Source organism: Acomys minous, assembly GCF_964271855.1.
Source record: "Acomys minous genome assembly, chromosome: 15".
NCBI lineage: Eukaryota > Metazoa > Chordata > Mammalia > Rodentia > Muridae > Acomys > Acomys minous.
In genome coordinates this window covers 53,657,634-53,682,697 of record NC_140497.1, presented here as the reverse complement: position 1 = coordinate 53,682,697, position 25,064 = coordinate 53,657,634, and positions in this window count along the sequence as shown.

Here is a 25,064-nt window from a genome sequence, read left to right as displayed (position 1 = left end):
GAACAAAGTAAACAACATTTATTTGGAATGTATTGGGACTGAAGTCCAGGGTAATGCAGAGTCAAGCAACCTTGAAATTTTGCTTCAAGGTTTTTGGAAGATAGTGGCTTTATTTGGAGCTTTCAACTACAAGGGGTTTGGAATTTTTGGCCAATGTTGACAACAGTTAAGCCATTTTGTTAGCTAAAGTATTGGACTTGGTTTTAGTCTCTGGCAAGTGTGGGGAAGGATGGCAGAGGCTAGTTACATACTAAAGGCCAGTTTACATGTGGGCACAGGCATGCCTGCAGCCCAGTTCAAAGGGTACCCACCAAAATGTCTGCAGTTTGACTAACATGGCTTCCCAACTATTACTTCCTTGTTCTAATGTCCCACCATTTTGATTTTCTCTCCTTGACAGTGAGATGGCACGGTAAAGCGCTTGCCTCACGAAGAGGAAGGGTTGAATGTGCAGTGTTTCCTATCAGCTGCAGGCATTGGAGCATGTGGTCCTCAGCTTGTGGTAATGTCTCAGGAGGCTCAGGGAGCACAACTTTATTGGAGGGCATTTGCGGGGCAGACTTCGAGTGGATATCGCCTCACTGTGCTTCCTGTTTGCTCTCTCTCTGCTTGGTGCCTTTGGTGAAAATATTTACTCTCAGCTTCCTGCTCCTGCCACTATGGCCTCCCTGCTATGACTTACACTTCTTCCTATGGAACTATAAGGCAAAAATACATTCATAAGTGGCTTTTGGTCATGGTGTGATATCATAGCAATCAGAAAGTAACTAATACAGAACATAAATATACATGTATCCCTGGTCCCAGAATTGCAAAGACAGAAACAGGAGGATCCCTGCAGCTCGCTTGACAGCTTGAGTAAACTAATTGGTGTGCTCCAGGCCAATAAAAGACAACACACCAGGGAAGTTGACAGTGTTCTTGAAGGTAGTCACCCATCCTCCATGCGCACCCACACACATATGGGTACTCACAGGAAAGTAGATGCGCACGCACATAGAAGCAGGCACACACAAAGGATTACTTTTCCGCGCTACAGACAGTAAACTTGAATTTCACTCTGGGCATATCTTTAGACAGCAAGCAGAAATGATTGGAACTTAGAACTGGCTTCGAAGAAATTATATTAGACTCCATTTTCTTTTCCGTAGGGTAGGTAGCCTAGACATTTGTAGTAAATGCAACATCGGGCCTTTAAGGAGATGAGCATGGTCTCTAATGAAATACACTGCCACTGTGGTGAAGTGAGAGGTACAAACCACGCTCACACTGCGGTGGGCGTGCAGCCACTTAAACCGCACTAATTAAAGGCTCCACAACAGCTCGGAGATGCCTCTCCAGTGTCTTGCCACAAAGCTTGCCTTTGGCCCCATCTGTTCAACATTTTAATTAATAACTTGGCAGAAGCTACAGGGGCGAGTTTATGAGAAATGGGTAATGTCATAAAGCCGAGGCAGAATGATTAGAATGATGGTGCTGAATGACAGAATCAGGATCCAGAAAGATCTCATCAGGCAGAGACATGGGGCAGATGAACAATGTCATGTGGAGTTGCTACATGGGACTTAGTCTTCACTGAAAAACACAAATGCACAAGGGCAAGCTGGGACTTTGAGTGGCTTAGGATAGTGACTACCCAGGACAGAAATTCTCCAACTTCCAGCTGCAGAAAACGCAATGAAAGCCTAATGGTGCTGCCACCAAAATCATTTGGGCTGCATTTGTGAGTTAGGTTTCTAAAGCAGGTGAGGGGAGTCCGATAATGCTCGACACCAGCAAGGATAAATGGAGTCAACTGTCTGGCACATTCACATGGCGCAGTGTACAAAAGTAATAGCTAGACATCAAGGCCTGTAAGACGTGGTGACATGAGGAACGAGGGAAGGTGGTGAGTGCGGGATGGTCAGGGCACAGCAGGATGAGAGAAGGATGGTCTAAGTGTTGAAGTGAGCTGGAAACCATCAGGCCCCTCCAGCCAGAGAAGCTGGTGAGCTAATTGCAGATCTTCAAATCTCTCTCTGCTCCCTCAAGTCCCACTGTGGTCCTTAGGAGAGTGTGGTGGCTGTGTGTTGCCTGGCAGGCAATTCTGATTGGATCCTGATAGATGTGTACACTGGGGGTTCCAGGTAATATGTAGTTTTAGGTTTGGGGATCTGACTCTTAGCAATGAGGATGGGCTAGGAGAGGGAGGTTGAGGAGGTACAAGGTGGGGAGGAAATCAAGGTGTTCCCTTCTGCAACAGAAACCCTGCCTCCTTGTGGCTCCTCTCTGCTCCCTTCTGCAGTAAGTCGCACAGAACTTCCACTATAAACTTCCTTCCCCCCGACTCCTTGCTGTATCCTAGTCGCCAAGTTTATAGTCATTCCCTGGGAGCCCTCAGGCCATTTAGGCCAGGAAAGCACTTAGGCTAACTGCAGATCTTCAGTTCTCCCTTCATTCCTCCTAATTCAACCCCCAGTACCATCCCTAGCTCTGTAGCTGACCATCTGCTTCAGCCTCTGATCATGCCCTGGCCCCATTCCCAGGAGGGTAAGCAGATCCTGGTGGAACATCCTTGATTTCCTCCCCACCTTGTACCTCCTAAACCTCCCTCTCCTAGCCCATCCTTATTCCTAAGGGTCAGATCCCCAAACCTAGAACTACGTGTTACCTGGAACCCCCCAGTGTACACATCCATCAGGATCCAAGCAGAATTGCCTACCAGGCAACACACAGCCACCACACTCTCCTAAGAACCACAGAGGGCAGCAGAACCAAAGAGCAAAAAGATCAACTCAACAAAAACAAGACCAGTTTTCCTCACCTAGAATTACAACATTCCCAAACCCCGATGCCTAGACTTCAGCATAAAAAAAAACCAAACAAACTACAATCAAGATATCCAGGACATGATGTCTCCACTAGAGCCCAGTTATTTTACCACAGCAGCCCCTGAGAATTGTGACATAGCTGAAGCCCAAGACAAAGATCTTAAAATAGCCTTTATGAGTATGGTAGAGGTCTTCACAGAGGAAATGAATGCATCCATTAAAGAAATCTACGAAAACACAATCAGAACAAAATGAATAAAGCAGTTCAAGATCTGAAAGTAGAAAAAGAATCGATAAAGGAAACATGTACTGAGGGAAATCTGGAAAAGAAAAATTTAGGAACTCTAACAGGAACCTCAGAGGCAACAGAATGCAAGAGTACAAGAGCTGGAAAAGAGAATCCCAGGCACTGAAGACAAGATAGACCAAGTGCATCCCTCAATCAAATAAAATGTTCAATCTAAAAAAGTCCTGGAACAAAACATTCAGAAAATCTGGGACACTATGAAAAGACCAAATCTAAGAATAATAGGACTAGGGAAAGAAAAATCCCAGGTCAGAGGCATAAAAATCATAGAAGAAAAGATTTCCCTAACCTAAAGCAGGGGCTGCTTATAAAGGTACAAGAAGGATATAAAACACCAAATAGACTGGACCAGAAAAGAAAGTTCTTTTGGCACAAAATAAAACAGAAAACATACAGAACAGTGAAAGCTACAAGGGAAAAAAGATATAACATAAAACATATAACATATAGATAGACCTATTAGAATACTATCTGCCCTTTCAGTGAAGACTCTAACAGCCAGATCTCCATACTCTAAGAGACTACACTCTAGACTACTATACCTAGAAAAACTTTCAGTCACAATAGATGAAGAAAATAAGACATTCATGATAAAACCAAATGTTTCAGTATCTTCAAACCCAGCCTCCCCCAGAAACACTAGAAGGAAAACTCCAAACTAAGGGTTAGTCACACCCAAAAAAAATTGAAAATAAATAATCCCAGACCAGCATATCAAAAGAGAAGGAACACACACACACACACACACAGAGGCACACGCACCTGCACCTACACACACCCACCACAAACACAAAATAACAGGAATCAACAAATACTGCTCATTGGTTTCTCTCAACATTGAAAGTATCATTTCCACAATAAAAAGACATATTAGCAGTAGAGATACAAAAACAGAATCCATCCTTATGCCCCATTCAGAATCCATACCTTAACATCAAGGATAGATGTCAGCTCATGGTAGAAAGGATGGAAAAATATTCTAAGAAAATAGAGAAGAAGAAAACAGACGTAAGAAACGAGATGATGGTACAGTGATTTTAATATCTAACAAATAGACTTCAAACCAAAACTAGTCAGAAGAGGTAGGGAAGGACAGTGCATACTCATCAAAGGAAAAAAGACACCAAAAGGACATTGACATTCTTAACATTTATGTACTAAACACACACTCACCCAGGTCTTTAAAAGAAGCACTACTACAGAATAGACTACATGTTGACTATCACATGCTGATAGTGGGAGACATCAATATCCCACTCTACCACTCTCACCATCCACACAAAAACTAGGAGGAGAGTCATGGTGGGGGAAGGGTGGGGGAGGCTAACCTAGGTTATAAACCAAATGGACCTAACATATTTATAGTACATTTCACCCAAACACAAAAGAATATTCCTCCTTCCCAGCAGTTCATAGAACTTGCTCCCAAAACTGACCACAGACTGTGAACACAACACAAATCTCAACAAATGCAAGAAAATTTAAATAGTTCCCCACATCCTATCAGACCACCACAGTCTAAAACCAGATATCAACAACAACAGCAGCAAGCTCACAAACTCAAGGAAACTGAACAACTCTCTACTGAAGGAAAAAACATGTCAAGACAGATATTAGGAAAGAGAGTAAAGACTTTCTAAAATTGAACGAAAGTGAGTTAGCCACATACCCACACTTATGGAGCACCATGAAAGTCATGAAAGTGACTTTCATAGGCAAGTTCATAGCACTAGGTGTGTGTATAATATATATATATTATATTGCAAAGGTCTCACAGGAGCAACTTAATAGCATACCTGAAATCTCTAGAACAAAAAGAAAAAAATTACACTCAAAAGAGGTAGACAGCAAGAAATACTCAAATTCAGGGTTGAAAGAATTAAAGTAGAAACAAGCAAGTAAAAACAATACACAAAATTAATGAAAGAAAGTGTTGGTTCTCTGAGAAAATCAAATATTGATAAACCATTATCCAAATAAACTAAAGGGGAGAGGAAGGATCCAAATTAACAAAATTATAAATGAGAAGAGGGCCATAACAACAGACAGATACCTAGGAAATCCAAATAATTATAAGGACATATTTTAAAAACTGGTATTCCAATAATTAGAAAATCTAAAGCAAATTGGTAATTTTCTCAATACATAGCACTTAACAATCTTAAATCAAGAGATAAGCAATTTAAATAGACTTATGACCCCCAATGAAATAGATGCAGTAATTAAAATTTTCCCAAGCAAAAACAAAAACAAAAAAATCCAAGGCTAGGTGGTGTTAACACAGAATTCTACAAGAGTTTTAAAGAAGAGTTAAGGCCAATACTCCTGAAATTATTCCACAAAATAGAAACAGAAAGAACACTGCCCAGTTCATTTTATGAGGCCACAGTTATCTTGATCCCCAAACCACACTAAGACCCAACAAAGAAAGAGAATTACCGACCAATTTCCCTTAAGAACATGATGCAAAAATTACCAATAAAATGCTTGCAGACAGAATTCCAGAGCCTATTAAAAAGGTCATTCACCATGATCAGATGGGCTTCATCCCAAAGATGCAAAGATGATTAATCTGTAAATAGATAAATGTAATTCACCACATAAACAAACTGAAAGACAAAAACCACATGATCATCATATTAAATGCAGAAAGGACTTTTGACAAAAATCCAAGACCTTTTCATAGTAAAAGTCCTGGAAAGATTATGACTACAGGGATATATATAAGCATAAGAAAGGCAACTAACAGCAAGCCTGTAGCCAGCAACAGCTTAAGTGGAGAGAAACCCGAAGCAGCCCACTAACATCAGCTCTTCAATATAGTACTTGAAGCCTTGGCTAGAGCAATAAGACAACTGAAGATCAATGAGAAACAAATTGGAAAAGAAGAAGCTAAAGAATCCTTAGTTGTAGATGATATGATAGTCTACACAAGTGACCCTAAAATATTCAACCAGAAACTCCCATGGCTGATAAAGTTTCAGCAATGTGGCTGAATAAGAGATTAACTCAGGCAAATCTGTATTCCTCATTCATACAAATGACAAATGAACTGGGAAAAAAATCAAGGTAACAGCACCTTTCAAAATAACCTCAAATAATATAAATTATCTTGATATAACTCTAACCAAGCAAATAAAATAGTTGTGTGACAAAATTTTCAAGTCACTGAAGAAAATGAAGAAGATATCAGGAGACAGAAAGATCTCCCATGCTCAGAGTTCTGTAGGATTAACATAGTAAAAATCGCCATCCTACCAAAAGCAATCTGTAGATTCAATGTAATCCCCAACAAAATTCCAACACAGTTCTTCACAGATCCTAAAAGGAAAATTTTCAATTTTATGTAGAAATACAAAAACAAAAAGCAGGAAGCAAAAAAGCAGGATAGCTAAAACTGTCCTGAATAATAAAAGATCTGCTGAAGGTATTTATCACAATCCCTCTTCTCAAATTGTACTACAGAGAAATATTAATAAAAAACTGATACTGTCACAAAAAATATGCATTGGTTAATGAAGTCAAGTTGAAGACCCAGACATAAATCTGGACACCTATTTTTTTTTTTCACAAAGAAATGAGAAATACCCAATAGAAAAAGGATAGCATCTTCAACAAATGGTGCTCATCAAACTAGATGGCTGTGTGCAGAAGAATCCAAATAGATCCATACTTATCACCCTGTATAAAACTCAACTCCAGCTGGCTCAAACCTTAACATAAAACCAGATATGCTGAATCTGACACAAAAGAAAGTGGGGGATAGCCTTGAATAGCCAACGGGCATAGGAAAAGACTTTCCGAACAGAACACCATTAACAGAGGCACTAAGATCAATAATAAATTGGAGTTCATGAAATGGAAAAGTTTCTGTAAGGCAGCAGACATTGTCATTAGGACAAAGCATCAGTCTACAGAATGGGAAAAGATTTCTTACCAACTACACATCCAATAGAAGTTTAATATTCAAAACATATAAAGAAAAATTAAAACTAGATATAAAAAAAACAAATATCCCAATTTAAAATTGGGGTACAGATCCAAACAAAATTCTCAGAAGAGAAATTTCAAAAGGCTGAGAAACAAAGAAATGCTTAACATCTTTAGCCATTGGGGAAATACTAATCAAAACTACTTTGAGACTTCATCTTATTGTAGCCAGAATGGCTAATATCAATAAAACAAGTGTCAGCAAGGGAAAGACCCATCCATTGATAGTAGGAGTGTAAACGTGTACATTGTATGGGAATCAATGTTGCAGTTTCTCAGGAAGATGGGAGTTGATCCACCTCAAGATCCAGCTATACCACTTTGGGGGCAAATATCCTATAGACACTTTGATCTACCACAGAGTAGATCAAAGTATCCCTGACCCAGAAAGACCAATATGGTATGACACTTATATGTGGATATTAGCTGTTAATCCAGTGATAACCAATGTACAATCTGTAAAACAACAGAGTATAGAGTAAGGGAAGGAAAGACCCAGATAAATTCCCTAGGAAAGGTAATAAAATAAATAAATATGGATGGATGGATGTGGGACACCAGAATGGGAGGATAAAGTGGAGAAGGGGGGGGGGTAATGGGGACAAAGGAGGGGACAGAGGGAGAGACAGCTAAAATTAAGGGCCATTGGAGGGATTGTATGAAAACCTAACACAGTATAAGCTTTCTACAATATATGTACATGAAGGCACTGTTAATGAAATGACCAATAATGGAGGAGACAGAGTACCAACTGACCATTGTCACCAAATGAAGTTTCCAGTCCTGGATTGGGTCATATCTAATTCAGTTATTGACTCTAACGGTCCCATGGGCATCTCCATACAATCAAATCTGTTCCCAACAACTCCTCAAACAGAGGCCAAGGCCCCATTGCTGAAGACCACACCTACGCAACTCACTGAACACAGAGAAGTTGAGCTGGTGCTGACATGGAGTCCCTCCCACCCCCTTCCCACGTGCTAGCATCTTTGTGCAGGAGGAAACTCTGCAGGCTACCGAAGGAGAAATACGAAAGGCAGTAAGGCCATTTGCAGAAATGGGTCTGTAAGGGCTGAGAAGGTGGCTTACTTGGTAAACTGCTCACCAGGCCTGTGTGAGGATCTGAGTACAGAGTCCCACACCCCACATTCTGCAAAGAAGCAGAGACAGGAAAAGCTCCCCGCCCCCAAAGTCTTAGGTCAGCTAGCCTAGGGATCACAGTGAAAAAGAGACTGCTGAGCAAGATGGGAGGGAAGAAGTTTATACCACCTGCTTGAGTGAGAATGGCTTCCGTAGGCTTAGAGGTTTGAATGTTTGGTCTTCAGTTGGTGCAGTGTTTGAGAAAGAAAAGGAGGTGGGGCCTTGTTGGATGAGGTGTGTCACCGAGAGCAGGCTTTGGGGTTCCAAAGGCCATGCCATTCCCAGTGAGATCTCGCTCTCTGCCTAGTGTCTGTGGCCTCCACCTGTTAGCTCTGAGCCACTCCTCCAGCACCATGTCTGCCTGCTGCCATGTTCCCTGCACGGTGGTCATGGACTAGCCCTGTGAAACTAAACTCTCTCCTCTATAAATTGCTTTGGTGCCTCAGTAAGACATCTCTACACATAAGCTGACTAACTCTCTCTCTCTCTCTCTCTCTCTCTCTCTCTCTCTCTCTCTCTCTCTCTCTCTCTCTCTGTGTGTGTGTGTGTATGTGTGTGTGTGTGTGTGTGTGTAAGTGTGTGTGTGTGTGTCTCTGTCTCTCTCTCTGTCTCTCTCTCTTTGTGTCTATCTCTCATCCCCATCTCTCCCTCCTTCCCCCCTCTCCATGTCTGTCTCTCTGTCTCTGTCTCTCTATCCCTCTCCCCTCTTTCTGTATTTTTTTATCTCCCTGTCTTTCTGTCTCTGTCTCTGTCTCTGTCTCTGTCTCTGTCTCTGTCTCTGTCTCTGTCTCTCTCTCTCTCTCTCTCACACACACACACACACACACACAGAGAGAGAGAGAGAGAGAGAGAGAGAGAGAGAGAGAGACAGAGAGAGAGAGAGAGAGAGACAGACAGACAGACAGACAGACAGACAGAGTTTGAAACATGATGAGGGATAGAGAAATGTTATGAGTGTTTTTTATGTGGGAGGAGCTGACAGTAGAAAAGGCCTCTTCACTCTGGAAACTCCCGATGCTTTTTAACTCCTGGTCTCTCCTGAGAAATTCCGATAGAATCACTCGCTCTAGAGTGGGCCCGAGGTGTGGAGAATTTTCACTCCCTCCTGTATGATTCCATAGTGCAGCTGGGCTTCAAAACCACATTCGTTGAACCTGGCACAATGTCCTCTGGTCATATTTTCTGGGAGGTTGAGGGTAAAAGCAGGCTCTCGGGCCCCTTCCCTGAACCTGGGAGTCGGACAGAGTCTGTGCTGTAGTAAGATCACAGGTGTTCAAATGGTACTGATGCTGTCATGTCGGTGCGGTTCCCTGTGCTGTATCTGAAGCAGAAACGGCCCCAGTCACTGAAGACTCACTAGAGATGCAATACAGATTCTAACTCTGAATCAGGAATTCTGGAGGTGGGATCCAAGCCCCTACGTTTTTCAAAGCCCTGGGGTTAGCACTGACGTGCTTTGTGAACAGCCTATAACAGCTGCGAAGCTCCTGTGCTCAAGGAGAGCCTTTGGGTAGTTCCTGCCACTGAGCTGGGTATTTACTGCAAACTGACACTTCCTAAAGGTCTCAGTGATGAAAGGAAGGCCACACCATCACCACGGTATGATGAACTGCAAGCTGGATGGTGCTCCTGGGATGAAGGATGCCCTGACAAGCCCCAGCCAGAAGCTCCTAGCTCCTCTCCGCCAATCCGTGCCTACCCATGCTATAAGGGCTGTCCCACCCTCCTCTGCTAAGCACCCTTCCCTCACTTATTCGAGTCATCATTCTACTAAGCACACAGTGAAGAGAGTCTAGACACACTGCCAAATTCCCCAAGATTTCTCTACATCCAAGCCAACCCAGTATTTTCTTTGTTTTTAATTGTAGCCAATTGGCAGCCATGATGGACTGGCTTCCTGTGGTTTTTCTTTTCTTATACTTTCCTTTAAAGAATGGTGGTGTTCATACAAAGACCACGTGTGGAGAGGACCATGGAGAAGACCTAGGTCCCTCACTCAGATGTAGCCTATAGGCAGCTCGGTCTCCATATGGCTCCCCAACATACCTTTTATAAGCTAGTCTTTTTCAGTGATTTTGTGATTTGTGTCCACTCTTATCTCACTGTCTTCTGGTCCAAAGATTCTGGAACCTCTTGAGGTGTCCATGATGGTTTAATGTGTTTGTCCTTGGGTAGCTCTGGGGCACGGTGTTAGCTGAGAGGCAAGTGTCCCATGTTTGGGAAAGGAAAGTTCTGATTTCTTATTAAATTTGTTGTGTTTATTGTTTCCTTTTCACTGTAGCTTACTATGTACGTTAGTTAAATTTCTCATCAAAAGGATCAAATGTCTGACACGTAGCAACTAAAAAGGACACCAGGTAGAATTCTGGTTCATGGTTTGGGAGTAGGCAGTCCATCACGGTGCAGAAGGATCGAGAACAGGTCCTGGCTGCAGCATTGGGAGGACGAAGCAGCTGTTCGCATTGTGTCAGCATTCCAGAATGCTCAATGTGGATTTGGGGGCAGGCTAGCCACCTCAAGGTCTAGCCTCAGACAACCCACTTTTGCTATCTAGACTCCACCTCCTAAAGGTTCCAAAACGTCCCAAAGTAGCATCACCAGCTGGGGCCCAAGTGTTCAAACTCAATAGCCCATGGGGGACATTTCACATCCAAACCGTAGCACTGTGTATGCAGACTCTCGCGTTGTTTACTGAAGTGCACTGTTATCTTTCTAGTGCAGTGGAAACAAGGTGATATTTTCGATTCAGGAGTGAGTTTGCTTGGTATCCCAGATTCCTTAATTCAAGCTCCATCTTCTCGTGGTGTGGGAAGGCACATTTCCCTTTAATAAACACTCGGTTGTGGAGGCTGACGTTCACCAAATGTGTGGCTTTCTTTTGTGTTTCTAGGACCCTTAGTTCTCACCATCTGTTCCTCCCTTTCCGTTCCCAGCCAAGTCCTCGGCTGCGAAGTCCCCACCTCTCTCCTGAAACTAATGTTCTCGCAAGACTGACATGTTGTGTTCTGAATTGTCTCAGGCCCTTTCCTGCCACCCACTCTTTGGCTAGTCCTTTGTGCCACTGGGCCTCAGACAGTTTTTAGGATTTCTCCACTCAGGGCAGGGCTCCTTAAACTAGGTTAGTCGAACCATTCACAAGATCCTCAACTGTGTGCAAAGTGACTTTAGCCATATGAGGTAAGCCTTGAGGATTAGGGCCTGTATGAAGGAGAATTCTCTTGTGTAATGTATAGATGCAACACCTGTCTAAAAACAAAACAAAACAAAAAATCTAACAGAACAAAAACAACCCTTCCCCCACCCCAAAAAAAACCCAAGCAAGCAAACAAACTAAAACTACGGCCTATAGGAAAGGGTAGAATAGAAAGTAGGACATGTAATAGACAGAAAAAATTCTGGGATAGAGCCGTGTGTGGGATATTTTGCAGATGCGTGGTACCTGAGCAGAGGTAAGCAACCACATGCCATGACTTAGATTAGAATTAATAGGTTGTTAAGTTATGAGCTCATCAGGGAAGGAGCCTAGCTATGGGCTCATTGTAAATACATTTCGAGTCTCATGAGTCATTCATTATTCTGGGAGCTTGGGGCCAGGAGGAAAAACCACTGCAACCCGTACTACATCCTTTGGGGTGGCTGCTATTCAGCCAGTTAATTGTCCAGGAGGTATATGCTGTGCGCTCTTGAGTGGAAAGATTGTACAAGCCAGAGAATTAAGGAGCTCTCTGTAAGATCATGTCTCCTAATAAAAAAAACCCTAAGTCCATAAGATCTCATCAGCACTGCCAGAACAAAAGCTGAACAAAGACAACACCAATGGACGTGCCAAAATGAACCAACCGACCAAGCAACCAACCAACCAAACAAACAAACAAAAAACCAAAAAAACACAAAACAAAAAAGCCTACAAGGCCTCAACCCTACACAAAGAACTGTAGGCAACTGAAGAAAGCTGGGACCAGGAGAGGTGGTCTTTCCCAGGAAGAGCACACCAACTGATGGTCCAGTGCCTAATAGTTTATCCCCAAAACCGTACAAGTAACATTATACAAAGTGAACAAGGAGATATAAGTGGGGGAAAGAGGCCATGAATTTGCGGGACTGCATGAAAGGGCATATAGGGGGTTTTAGGGGAAAGAAGGGGAAAGGAAAAATATTGTAATTATATTATAACCTTAAGAGAAAATAAGATAATATGTTTTGTGGGGCTAGAGGGATGGCTCAGAGGTTAAGAGCACTTACTCTTCTTGCAGAGGCCTAGGATTCAGGGTCCAGTACCCACATGGCAGCTCAAAACTCTGTCAGTTTCAGGAAATCTGAGTCCTCTGGCCTCCACCAGCACAAGGCACACATTACTACATTCAAGAAGAATAACCAGGAATAAAAATGAATCTTTTGAAAATAAATGAATATGCCACGTTACACATTTTCACAACTAACACCTTTCTTTATTATCTGTGCTTTTTCTATGATTCCTTGATTTTACATTGATTCTAGAACTATCTTTTGGGTTATAGAGTCACATCTTTTTCCCAATTAGATACAAATAAGGTTTTGCTACTATTTTCTTCTGTAGAAAAGAAAATGACACTACGCTGAAGACCATTTCATGAAGCTTCTTACTGGCCTCTGTGGTGATGGATGGAGATGGATGGGTTGCTCTTGTCCTCTGAGGAATACAGTTTCCACTCCCTGTTGTCTCTTGGGGGAGGAATATGCAGAGCTTCTGCCTCCATGCTATTTTCAGGATCACGTGGTAAGATGGACACTCCAGTGCACACCAAGTGCCCAGTGATCTTAGTTACTGTTGTCATTCTGGTTGACATTCTGTGTCTCTCCTACACTGAGTGATGTCACAGGGGTGTCAAGGACCAAGAATCTCCGGGGGTAAGAATCTTGGTTTTAATCTGCAGATTTTTCACTTAATGCCATATGCTAGCTCTCCTTTCCTTCCCTATTTGTTTGACAAGCAGTCATTTTTTATTTCTAATTTTTTTCATGTTCTGATATTTTCCCACTGGGAATAAAGCTTTCCTCAAAAGCAGTTCATCACAGATGCAGATGGAGTGCTATTGGATACACATGCCTCCTGGCCCCAGCCTGAGGGCTGCAACACAGGCTCCACCTCTCGCTCTGCCCAGGCTGCCTGTGCCCTTTGATATGTCACGAGAGTCACTTTTCAAACAGAGATGTTTCTTTCTCCTGCTTTGCCTTCCCCTTCTGCTTCCTGACCTCCTCCCCTCTCCTCCCCTCTCCTCTCCTCTCCTCTCCTCTCCTCTCTTCTCCTCTCCTCTCCCTCTCATCCCCTCCCCTCCCCTCTCCTCCCCTCTCCTCCCCTCTCCTCTCCTCTCCTCTCCCTCTCATCCCCTCCCCTCCCCTCCCCTCCCTTCTCCCCTCTTGTCCTCCCCTCTCCTCCCTCCCCTCCCCTCTCCTCCCCTCCCCTGCCCTCCCCTCTTTCTCTCTCATGGTGACCGCGTGCCCTCTCTCCCCTGGTGGTCATACTACAGTGTGCCATCCGCACTGTTAGCGTCTACTTAGTATGTCCCTCTTCCTAGGTGGAACATGAGCATCTACCCTGTCATTCTCCTTCCACTTCTCTTCCGTCTGCCCTTAGTATCGTTGTCTCAGACTCAGTCCTTATAAGATGCACCATGTTGGTGGGGGCACTGCTGGTTTTTATACTGTTGGCCACGCAGTGTCATGTCCCTGTCAGCGGCAGTTATTAGAGGATTCTAGTTTTCTACTTTTGACCAAGAACTATTCTTGGAATTCCTGCTTCCTGGTGTGTGTGTGTGTGTGTGTGTGTGTGTGTGTGTGTGTGTGTGTGTCTGTATGGTTTTGTGGTGTGTGTGTGTGTGTTTGTGTGTGTGTCTGTATGGTTTTGTGGTGTGTGTGTGTGTGTGTGTGTGTGTGTGTTTGTGTGTGTGTCTGTATGGTTTTGTGGTGTGTGTATGTGTGTGTGTGTCTGTATGTTTTTGTGGTGTGTGTGTGTGTGTGTGTGTGTGTGTGTGTGTGTGTGTGTGTCTTAGGGAGCTGGTTTTGTTCTTCCACCTTTACATGGATTCTGGGGATCAGACTCAAGTCATCAGGCTTTTTTTTTAGCAAATGCTTTTTACCTATTAAGCCATCTTGCCAGATCAAAAGCTCACTTTTTGATGAAGAAGCCAATAGAAAGGAGGCCATTGCATGGAAATATGGTCATTTCATATCTGGAACTGGGATTGTCACAGGTATTTCAGTGTGTATGTGTGGTTGTGGTGTGTATGTGTGGTTGTGCTGTGTATGTGTGGTTGTGGTGTATATGTGTCGTTGTGGTGTATATGTGTGGTTATGGTGTGTGTGTGTGTGTGTGTGTGTGTGTGTGTGTGTGTGTTTAAGCTTGGTCCAGAATGAGTGTGAATATGAACAACACACTTGTAAACACTGTAAATAGTGTCTAGATTCTTGTCTTAGGCATCACATTCAAGCTAAGCACAAAAAGTTCACCTCTGTGTCCTAGAACTCTGTCACAGTTTTCTGTTGACCTCAGCTGTAGGGACTCTGGCCTCTTTTCCTAGTCTTATCAAGCCTCCAAAAGTTTATTTCAAAGCCTCATTTTATAGGTTGGTTTATAAAAAGTTCTTTTTACCCCCCTTCAAATAATGTAGCATTTTTGAAACAGAATTTCTCCACCAGTTTTAGAACATTTGTACTATGGTTTGAAGTCATAAACTGGGGTGTTTGTAGACATTTTTAGCAATCTAGAAATCCTAATGTACTCTTTAAATAACACCTCTGCAGGTGAACCTGTAGCTGTTTTCTCCGTTCTTTCAGAGAAACTTCAGCTCAGGCTAATTTGTTTAATTTATGGCTTCCAATCTTAACATACCCAACTCAAATGTTTAGATAACACTCGGTTTCCTTCTTGACCAGGACTAGAATCCTCTTCACAGCCTGGGATTCCTCTAGAGCTACACTTGGCTGCATGTCCACCCATCCCTGTCCCTCTGGGATGTGTCATTTGTAGCACACATCGCTCATCAGCAACCATTCTCTCAGTTCGCCCTACAAGGCAATAAATGAGAACCACAGATAGAGGACAGGACGTAGTGACCACTGTACAGGTGATGGAGCCAAGGAGGTTCTGTCTTCATTCACAAAAACCTGCTGTCCACTTTCCAATTAATTAACAGCATAAAAGGCAAAATCTGGGCCTTGGCAACCCTAAAGCACCAGCTAACCTCAGCGATCAGTCGTCAAAAGAACCAAAGAACAAGAGCAGTCATGGCGTAAAACAGGTAGTGGAGATGTACTTTTGACAATGTGGCCATAGTGGGAAGAGGAACCAATGGGTCCTGTGAGACCTCTCTGCGTCCATTATTGGGATTTTAGCATGGAATCTAGGTTTCAACTGATTGCAAGGCTAAGCAAAGCAGAGCAGTCCTAGTCAAGGGAGGGTCCTGCCCATCATCATCATCTTTGCTCCAGTAGCCCATGCAAGGTAGCTGGACAATTTGTCAGAATGGTGCAAATTCTTCCTCCAAGAGACAAGTTCCTTCTCTCGTCTGCACCCTTTTCCTACTCCCTTTGAGAGATTCTTGGGTGAAGTCCAGGTCACTTCTTTTTATTAAATTGCTTTAACGTCCTGAATGCCAGAAGGAAGAGTCCAGCGTAGCTTTAGAATATCTTCGCTCCTGTGAAGAGGGTTAAAGCCGAGCTCTCCAGTAAGAGAGGACCTCCAGCTTTCTCAGCTGCCCTCCATGCCCACCAAGTGTGTACTAAGCGCCCCAGATACTAACTTGAGTCATCAGCTCCTCTTGTCTCTGGCTTGTCCTTTTGTATGCAGAAGTAGAAGCAGGGTTATGCCAGCGTTTCTCACCGAACCTTCTGCAGGTCACTTGCAGATCACGTGCACATACACTATATACAGTGATGTACACACTCTAAGTGTGAGCTCAGTGGGTGTGCAGCTCAGCGAGTGTGCAGCTCAGCGAGTGTGTAGCTCAGAGGATGTTTGGCTCAGCAAGTGTGCAGCTCAGCGAGTGTGCAGCTCAGCGAGTGTGTAGCTCAGCGAGTGTGTAGCTCAGCGAGTGTGTATCTTGGTGAGTGTGTAGCCCTGTATGTTTTTAGGAACTGAACACACAGGCAGGAAGCACTGAAGAAAAGGACAGCTGCCACAGCCCCACACCCCTTCCTCTCACACAGTATTTCCTCTTGTTCTTCATCCCCTTGCCTTCAAAGATGATGATGGTTCAGTCTGTACTGTACTGGAGACGCCTTTGACTCTTCTAGGACCTGCACACACAAAATTATACACATCCTATTTGGTGTCCGGATTCTGCTCCCCATTGCATTTCTGACCCAGCTATGCTGTCATATGTAGCACAGCCTTTTCCTTCTTTCTGCCTTGTGTAATAACATCCATAGTGACATGAGTGTTTCCAGCTCATACATAGCTGCTTCTTCTTCTTCTTCTTCTTCTTCTTCTTCTTTTTCTTTTTCTTCTTCTTTTTCTTCTTCTTCCTCCTCCTCCCCCTCCTCCTCCTCCATTTTCCTTCCCCTCCTCTTCCTTCTTCTTCCTTCTTTCTGTTTCCCTCCCCTCTCTCTTCCTCCTTCCCCTGTCTTTCTCACTGTCTATGTGTTCTCAGGATCACTTGGATGCTGACTTTATGACTAAACTCAGATCCTTATCCTGTGCTTTACCCACTGAACCATCTCTCCAATCTTTCATACAAAGTTTTTGGTGATATACATTTCTGTGGAACCTGTTTAAACCAGACCAGTCTCTAGGCTGTTTGGTAGGGAATGCCAAGTAGCTTTCTAAAGTGGCATTTACTTTCTAGGCAGCTCATTAGTACAGGTCTTCAGTCTTTGGGTTGTGTGTAGGCCTTGTACTTTTTCACCACTTTGTTTGGCATTCTTTAATGCTTATACCTCCTTTCTGATCCACCAGCCCTAGATAGGAGATAAAAGAGGTTAATGGGGACAGGAGAAGTCAACCATTTTAGATTCAGGTTCTTGGAGCAATTCCACTCTTTGTAGTCAGGATTTCAGCAGACCTCTTAAACAGCAAGCCAGCAATTCAGCAAAGGTGACTGCAACCCCCAGCAGGTGGAATCTGGAGCAGCAGCAGGAACCCAGAACCTCGAAGGGTTCTCTGGAGCATTTCTCTCTAGGAGCCTCTTGACGAGGAGCAATGAGCAGCCAAATGATGGGAAATGATACCAAGACCAAAAGGCCCAGCCTCTTGTATTGAAGTTCATGTATGTATGTATCCTTTCAGAGTCCGTACTAGGATGTTTGTCAGTTGGCAAAGACCATGCCCCTGCAAGAGACAGTTCCTCTTCTAGTGGACAAACACTATGTGTTCTCTTAAAAGCCTCTTTACAAAGGAAAAACACCACACACCCGCACAGGAGTCTGTTTCACATTCCACAGTCGGGATAAAAACAAACACATGTTTACACCCACTACAGGTGTGTGCTTAGCAGAATGGCTGACATTTTAACTTGAACTTTTTTCTGCTGTATTGAAAGCTTCAGTGCCTTAAGAGGTCCAAAGAAACTCCAGATGCTCTTCTACAGACAATGGTTTACCAGCCCTCTCTTTCTTGAGGGGCTTCCAACCTGGGACTCTCATAGAATCTGAAGGGCTGACTAGTTAGACTTGGGTTCTGGTTGAAGGGGAAACCCACTAAGCTAACTGCCATTCTAGGCAGCCTAGTCTTAAGGCCTCTCTTGGTGGCATCATCTCCCTGGAAGAGGCAGAAGACCCAGGCAGGGATAACCTGATACTGCCTTCTATGGTGCTGTACTGCTCCTAAGTACATCACCTTCTAAGATGATAGTATAGTTTGCACAGAGCCTCTCTCACACTCTCTTTTAAAAAAAGATATATTTAGTATCTGTATGTGCATATATGTGTATATGTATGTATGTATGTACGTGCATATGCACATATGTGTTCACTTGCACCAGTGCATATGTGTTCAGAGGCCAGAAGAGGGCACTGGGTGTATACCTTTATTAATCTCTGCCTGTTCCTTTGAGGCCTCTCCATGAAGTTGAGGCTCATGCTTTTCTCAGCTAGGCTAGAAGGCAGCAAGCCTGTTGTCTCCACTCACCTTGGAGTTGAGATCAGAATCAGGGATCAGGTACCCAGCTTGTTAAGAGAGTGCTGGGGCCCTTACTCTACTCTTCGTGATTGTGCCCAGAGTTCTCTTAACCATTCATCCATCTCTCCAGCTCAGTGGCCCTTCTTTCACAGAGACAGTTAGAAACACCTCACTCTACCTTTCTACAAGCCCATCATTCGGGAATCTGTAAGCTTCTAGTTAGGCATCCTGAGACAAGCTTCCTGCCTTCCTTCCTCAGTTTACAGAGAAAGACACAAAGACTCAAAGAAACAATGGGGGTCCCCTAGGTGACTCCACGTCATAGAACTCTTGGGAGCTCTTCACTGAAGTAATGATTATTACCACGAGGCTACCATTGGGCAAAAAGTCATCATACTCCTTTGAAGGAGATGACGTAGTGTTTGTCACCCTTGGCTGGGTGGACCAAAGTCAAATGCCACGGAGTATCTTTCTCCTACTCCACCCCACTTCATCACAGCCCCTTACTCCATTTCTAAAGCCTGTTCTGGAGCGCAATGCTCATTTGAATGTTTTATTTCTTTGCAGCATCTCCAGCCCCCTTATCCCTAGCCCCTAACCCCCTTTACTGGCTGTGCTGGCTAGTTTTATGTCAACTATGACCCAAGCTAGAGTCATCTGAGAAAATTTAGTCTCTCTTAACCTGCTCCCCAGATCCTTAACCAGAGAGGCTGACAAGTGACGGGAAAGCTTTGCGCAGGGTTCTCCTCCACTGGTGAATTATTTCTAAACAGGAGCTTGTCCATAACCCAGGAAGAGCCAGGAGAAAGAAGCCAGGTCTGGGCCATTCACAAGGTCAACAATAGGTACCCTGGATGCTAACTGTCTGCTTCCCTCTTTTTCCCAGTAGGCTTGTCTTAATCATTTGTCTAAAGGTGTAACCCCCCTTGGCCCCCCCTCATCCCGGTCCACAGTGATAGAGAACAGCCCCATCTCCCTCAACGTAGTTTTCATAACAGGAAGTGAATTTCCCACTGCAGTGACACCCACCTGCCCTCCTTCTCTCTTCTCTGGTGCTGGTTTCATTTCTACTTGGCTTTTGGCCTTTTCTCTTATTCAGGCATTTCAATTTTCCTCGCGTCGCACATATTAAATTTTAACAGTCATGGATTTTCCGCTGGTGACACACTGAAACTTCCCTGATAGCTTCATTTCCCTCTATTATTGAGAGGCCCTGCTCAAAGTCACCCTGAACCTTGAAGAATCGCTGCACATTGGCTGTTTGCTTCTGTTTTTGCAATGGGATTCTGTTCTTCACTGACTTTGGTATCCTGTCTCTATGGTTATGCTTTCCCTAGGCTAATATTAATAATGTAGTGTGGGGAAAAAATTTAACTTTCTCCTCTGAGAAGAAATTAACCCCATAGCATGAGTACTAAGTGAATAAATATTCTAACCGCCACTGCATCTCTCACCACTCCATCTCTCTCAGTCCCTCACCAAGTGGTCCCATAGGAGGGAGGAGGAGGAGGAGAGGTAAGCATCAACCGCGTTCTTGGCATTTGATTTACTGAATGTGGTATGGGCAATTGGAGGTGTATGTCAACAGGAGGAGAGGAAAAGATAAAACAAGCTTTTGTCGAAAGAGTCTTCAGAAAATGAGACAGATCTTGCTGAAAGCTTATATGGGGTTTTATTGTAAGCTGGGGTGCTTCTTGATTAGCTCCAATGTTTTTGGTTCGATTTTTGGGACTGGGGCGGAGTTGGGTACCTTTAGTAGAGTAACGATTTTGTTCCAAGCGCTACCTTAAGGTGGCAAGAAAGCAGGAGCCAAACTAAATATGCATGCCCCACTCTGCCTTTCCGAGATGGCCACCATGGGTTGTCAGTGTGACTAAACCTGAAAGCAGTGAAGGGGAGGGGCAAGTAGCTGGGCACTCCTGTGAGGGACTTTCCAGACTAGGTTAACTGGAATAGGAAGACCTTCTGGTCAGGATAAAGGAGGCCTGAGGAAAAGCACTGTCGTTAGCTTCTTTCTCTCTGTCTCACTAGCAATTTGCTGTCCTGCTGCTGCTGCCATTGCTGCCATCAGAGGCCAGCTTCTTTCAGCTTCCAATACAGACCAAAGGCCAGTGGTTCACCGAGAAATCCTTAGACCTGCAGTTCCAGATTGGAGGTGCCACTGAGGCACACTCAACCTCTCAAATCCAGCTCTGAGTCTCCCCTGTGTGAAGGTAGCCATATTGGACTACGCAGACTGTATCATGTGAATCAATCAAATAAGTCTCATTTTATATGCATGTTCCATTTGTTTTGTTCCTGTAGATAACGCTGTCCAATAAACCCTCCATCCCTAACAGTTAAAAACAGCTTTTCACCTTGTGACCAGGTAGAAAGTCACCTCTGATTTCTTGGGATCTCTCTAACATAGGGAGAAGTGAGAACTCTCCAGTTTTCTCAGTCACAGAGTTTGTCAGGGTCTTGTCTGGTGTTTCTGGTGTCTCTGTTGATGAAGGATGCTGTTAAATGCTAGCATTGCTTTCTTCACATGAATCCTGTAACTATCTGAGCATTTGCCTTGTATGACCTTACTTGCCTTCCTACACCGGTCAGTGGGAGCTGGTGAAATGAAAGATGAAAAGTCTCAGTGCAGTGATGTCCAGTTGAGGTGTGACCTAGATTCTCATCACACACACAGAATCACCTGAAAATGGAGAGCACCAGGCCCTGTAATTGGCTCTGCTCAGGAGGACTGATTGATTACATCACCTGAGAACATTCTCCCAACACCTTGTCACTCTACCATCTTTATTATGAACTCATGGATTCCAATATCGCCTGGGCATCCAGGAGGTCTATCTGAGGTGTCTTAAGTGTGCAGGAGGCTTTAGCCTTTGTGGTCTCAGACTCCACAGCTCTCAGTTTTTGCTCTCTTGGTGCCAAAGCTGTGCTTGCTGACAAGAAAATGAGGTAATAATCATGAAAGGAAAAGGTTCTTAGCAAAGAGTTAAACTTAATGGGTAAAGGCTGAAGATCCCACTGACGTAAATAGGTTGAACCATAAGAAACTACCAATGCTGGTGTTTTATGACCAATTTAAAAAAAAAAAAAAAGCAAATTTTAGGGCTGCAGAGATGGTTCAGTTGGTAAAGTGCTTTTGAGGACCTGAATTCTGACTCAAATCCCACGTTAAAGAAAAAGAAACATCCAGATATGGTGCTGTGTGCTTATAACTCCAGTATTGGGGAGGCGGAGACAGGCCAATCCCTGGGGTCATTGGCCAGCAGAAACAGCCAAATAAATGAGCTCCAGGCCAAGTGAGAGACCCTGTCTCAAAACCACAAGATAGACAGCATTTGGGGATGACAAGTGCAGTTTACCTCTGCCCACCGCCACGTACCCATGTGTGCATGTGCCCACAAATATGTACATACACATACAAAAACATGCAAAATAAAAGGTGGCACTTTGATTTGACTCAAATATATTGATGGTTTTCTTTCTATGGTTTCTTAATGTTCTTAGATTGATGACCCCCACCCCAAGCAACCCCTGCTCACCCATCCAGCCTTATAGTTTCTAGTATTCTTTGCTTGCTGCCCCTACAGAGTGTCCCAAGATGAGAGACATAAGAGCCCTCTCTATGATCCATTTTTGCTTTTGACCACTGCATGAAGACTCTGTTCTCACAAAGCGATTTGATGAGTGATGTGAGGCATTTTGCATGTTCTGTTCAATGGAAAGGAAACAATAATCCTTGGATCACAATGTCCTTGGAAGAAAATGAGGATGGCTATGCCTTTCTCCCCATTCTCTGCAGGACCTTTCTCCTACCTTGGTCCATAACTGTCCTACCATGGCTTCTTACTCAACTGTGAACTCTAGGGACAGGAACTAATCCATATCTGCCCTACCATGGCTTCTTACTCAACTATGGACGCTAAGGACAAGAACTAATCCACAACTGTCCTATCATGGCTTCTTACTCAACTGTGAATTCTAGGGACAGGAACTAATTAAAGCTCACCACACCCAGGATGAGGGAATATTGTGTGATGGGCACAGTGGACACAGTAGCAATCCACCAGGAACTTGTGACTCAGTGATTGAAATCCCAGAATTACAGAAGAGCAATGGTTCCACACAACAAACTCCTTTACACTGAGGAGACCTCATTAGCTCCAAGGGCTCATGTAGCTTCTCCTTGATCAGTCAGTCTTCTCTTGTGGATGTCTTCTCTGGTTCTAATGGATAGGACTAGACAAATGTCCATTGTCTACTCCAGATACCTTTAGAAACATCCAGACTAACCCCACTCCAGTTCTGTTCCTTTCTGCAGGACATATTTAGCTTATAGTTGATACTCTTCTACTTCTTTGTTTGTAACAGTCACTTGAACCCAAGAAAACATCACACAGCAGCCACTTGACCCTAGTGATTATCTGGCAATTCTACCTTTCAGCTAAGAATTCTTGTTTTCTGTATCCTTTAGTGTCCCATATATAAGGCTTTCCTTTTTTGGGGAAATGGGTAACTTACTATCAAAATAATATAGCATAATAAACAAGTATAAAACAAGTGACTTATAACAATCAATGTTTATTTACTGACTAAATCTATGTGTGAACTGAGAGCTTCCTGCTAGAGTGGGCATACCTGATTCCAGTGCTATTGGCTCATGCCCATGTGCTACCTCGCTCAGTCAAGTCAGTCCCAGCTGTGTTATCCTAGCAGGATTCCACATTGTCTCTTGTACTGTAGAATGCTGGCCTAATCTTGTTCATATGAAGATCAAGGGAAGGGAGGAAGAGCTGGGGTAGAGCTTAGTGATTAGAGTACATTTAAACTCTTTGTACAGAGATGTAAGTAGAATACAATTTAGAATTTGTGAAAGACCCTGGATTCGATCTCTATATACAGATGCATAAAATATATGTGAATATTAAGAGAGGCACAAAATTGTAAGTTCTCTTAAGGTCTTGACTTGGAGCTGACTGGCACCTATGTCTCATTGAACAACCCAAATCACAAATCAAATTCAGAAGGTGGGCTTTAGATTCCATCCCCTGATGGGAGGAGCTGCAAAATTATATAGATGCTATGAGATTGATGACAGGATAAAGAATTCAGGACTTCCTTTGCCGTCAGACTGGTATGTGACCCATATGCAAATAAGCTGTCTTGCAAGCCAAGTCAATCATAATAACAGTCATAGCCAGTTTAATAACTAGAATTGGCCTTGGCTTATCTCAGGAAATTCTCTAGGCTTTTGTAGGCAATTCAATATAAAAATCTATTCTTAAAACCAAGTATGGGAAGAGGTAAGTGTGTGGCATCTCCTCAAACTCCCTCTGTATATAAGACCAGTATCTTTATACCAATGTGATTTAGGCTCTGCTTAAGAGTAAGGAGAATAAGGAGAAAGAAAGTAGGAGAAATTAAAAGAGGAAACATTTAACTTTTCCTTGTAAGTGGTATAATACTAATAAAGTTAATGGGCTTCTTACCAGTATTGTACTTGTTGTAGTCACATCCCAAAGCTATCTTTCTAGAATACTGCATGGTGGGGGAAACATGGGACTCTCTCTCTCTCTGCACTAATTTTTCAACTTCCTGTGAATCTATAGTTATTTCAAGACACTATGTTAAAAATAACTGGAGTATACAAATCGCTAGTTTGTACAATTATTATGGAGCTTGTGCAGACAGCACACATCTATAGACTGTTGAGTGACAACGTCACTGTGGCTCCATCCATCAGCTCAGCCCGGCATTGTTCTTGAACTCCTAGAAGAAAACCACTCAAAAAGGAGAAAAAGGGATGACAATCACTTTTTCTTTTGCTATTTTACTTATTTCTCTCAAGAAATCTTTGAAGGTGATGTGGGAAAGCCAGAATCAGCAGCCAGAGTTGACATTTCACTTGCTAGTATATTGAATTAGGTAGGTTAACAGGAAACTTCCATGCTGTTCTCTCAGACCCAGCTCTGACCTTGGCTGTCTCCCTTATTCCTCTTCAGGGTTGCTATTATCCCTGGCAGAGTTGGGTCAGCAGGAAGGGCCTGGGATACGTCCCCCCGCCCCCACTCTATGTGTCTGTCTCCACCAGGAATGTCAGCTACTTTCTATTTTCATCCTTTGACATGAAGCAGAACTTGAAAATCTTCCATTTAGAAGAACCCTCTCTAGAGGGCTATTCAGTGTTCCATAGGAAAAAGAAGCTTGTATTTTCAATTATGTCTGAGAAATAAGTGCATTTTGGTTAAGTAAACAAGTCTGAGAAATATGCTCTAAATTTTGAAATATTTCAGAGTGCCATCTTAAATCCAGTTTTCATGAGAAGACTTGACCTTAGCTACTTCTCTTATTCCTTTGACAAAATGCCTGACACATTGTTTCTTAAGGGGAAAAGGTTTTATTTTGGTGTTAGTTTGAGCGGACAATCTGTCACCACCCTACTAGTGCTACAACTTGAGAGAATGAAATCAATAAATGAGGCGAAGTAAGTCTCATGCAATAACCAGTTTTATTCAGAGCCCCAGACAATTTATACTCTGAGGACTAGAATGGTCACATGAGTAAAGTTCCTGTGAGATTAAGTTGTATTTAATCATAAGGACAAGGCGCACGTGACAAAAACATGTTTTTCCATAGAAACATATGAAATGTAGTTTAAACATTCAATTGAAGTAACAACAGGAATCAATAATGAGTAATCTGAAGTAAACTCACTCCTACCCGCTAC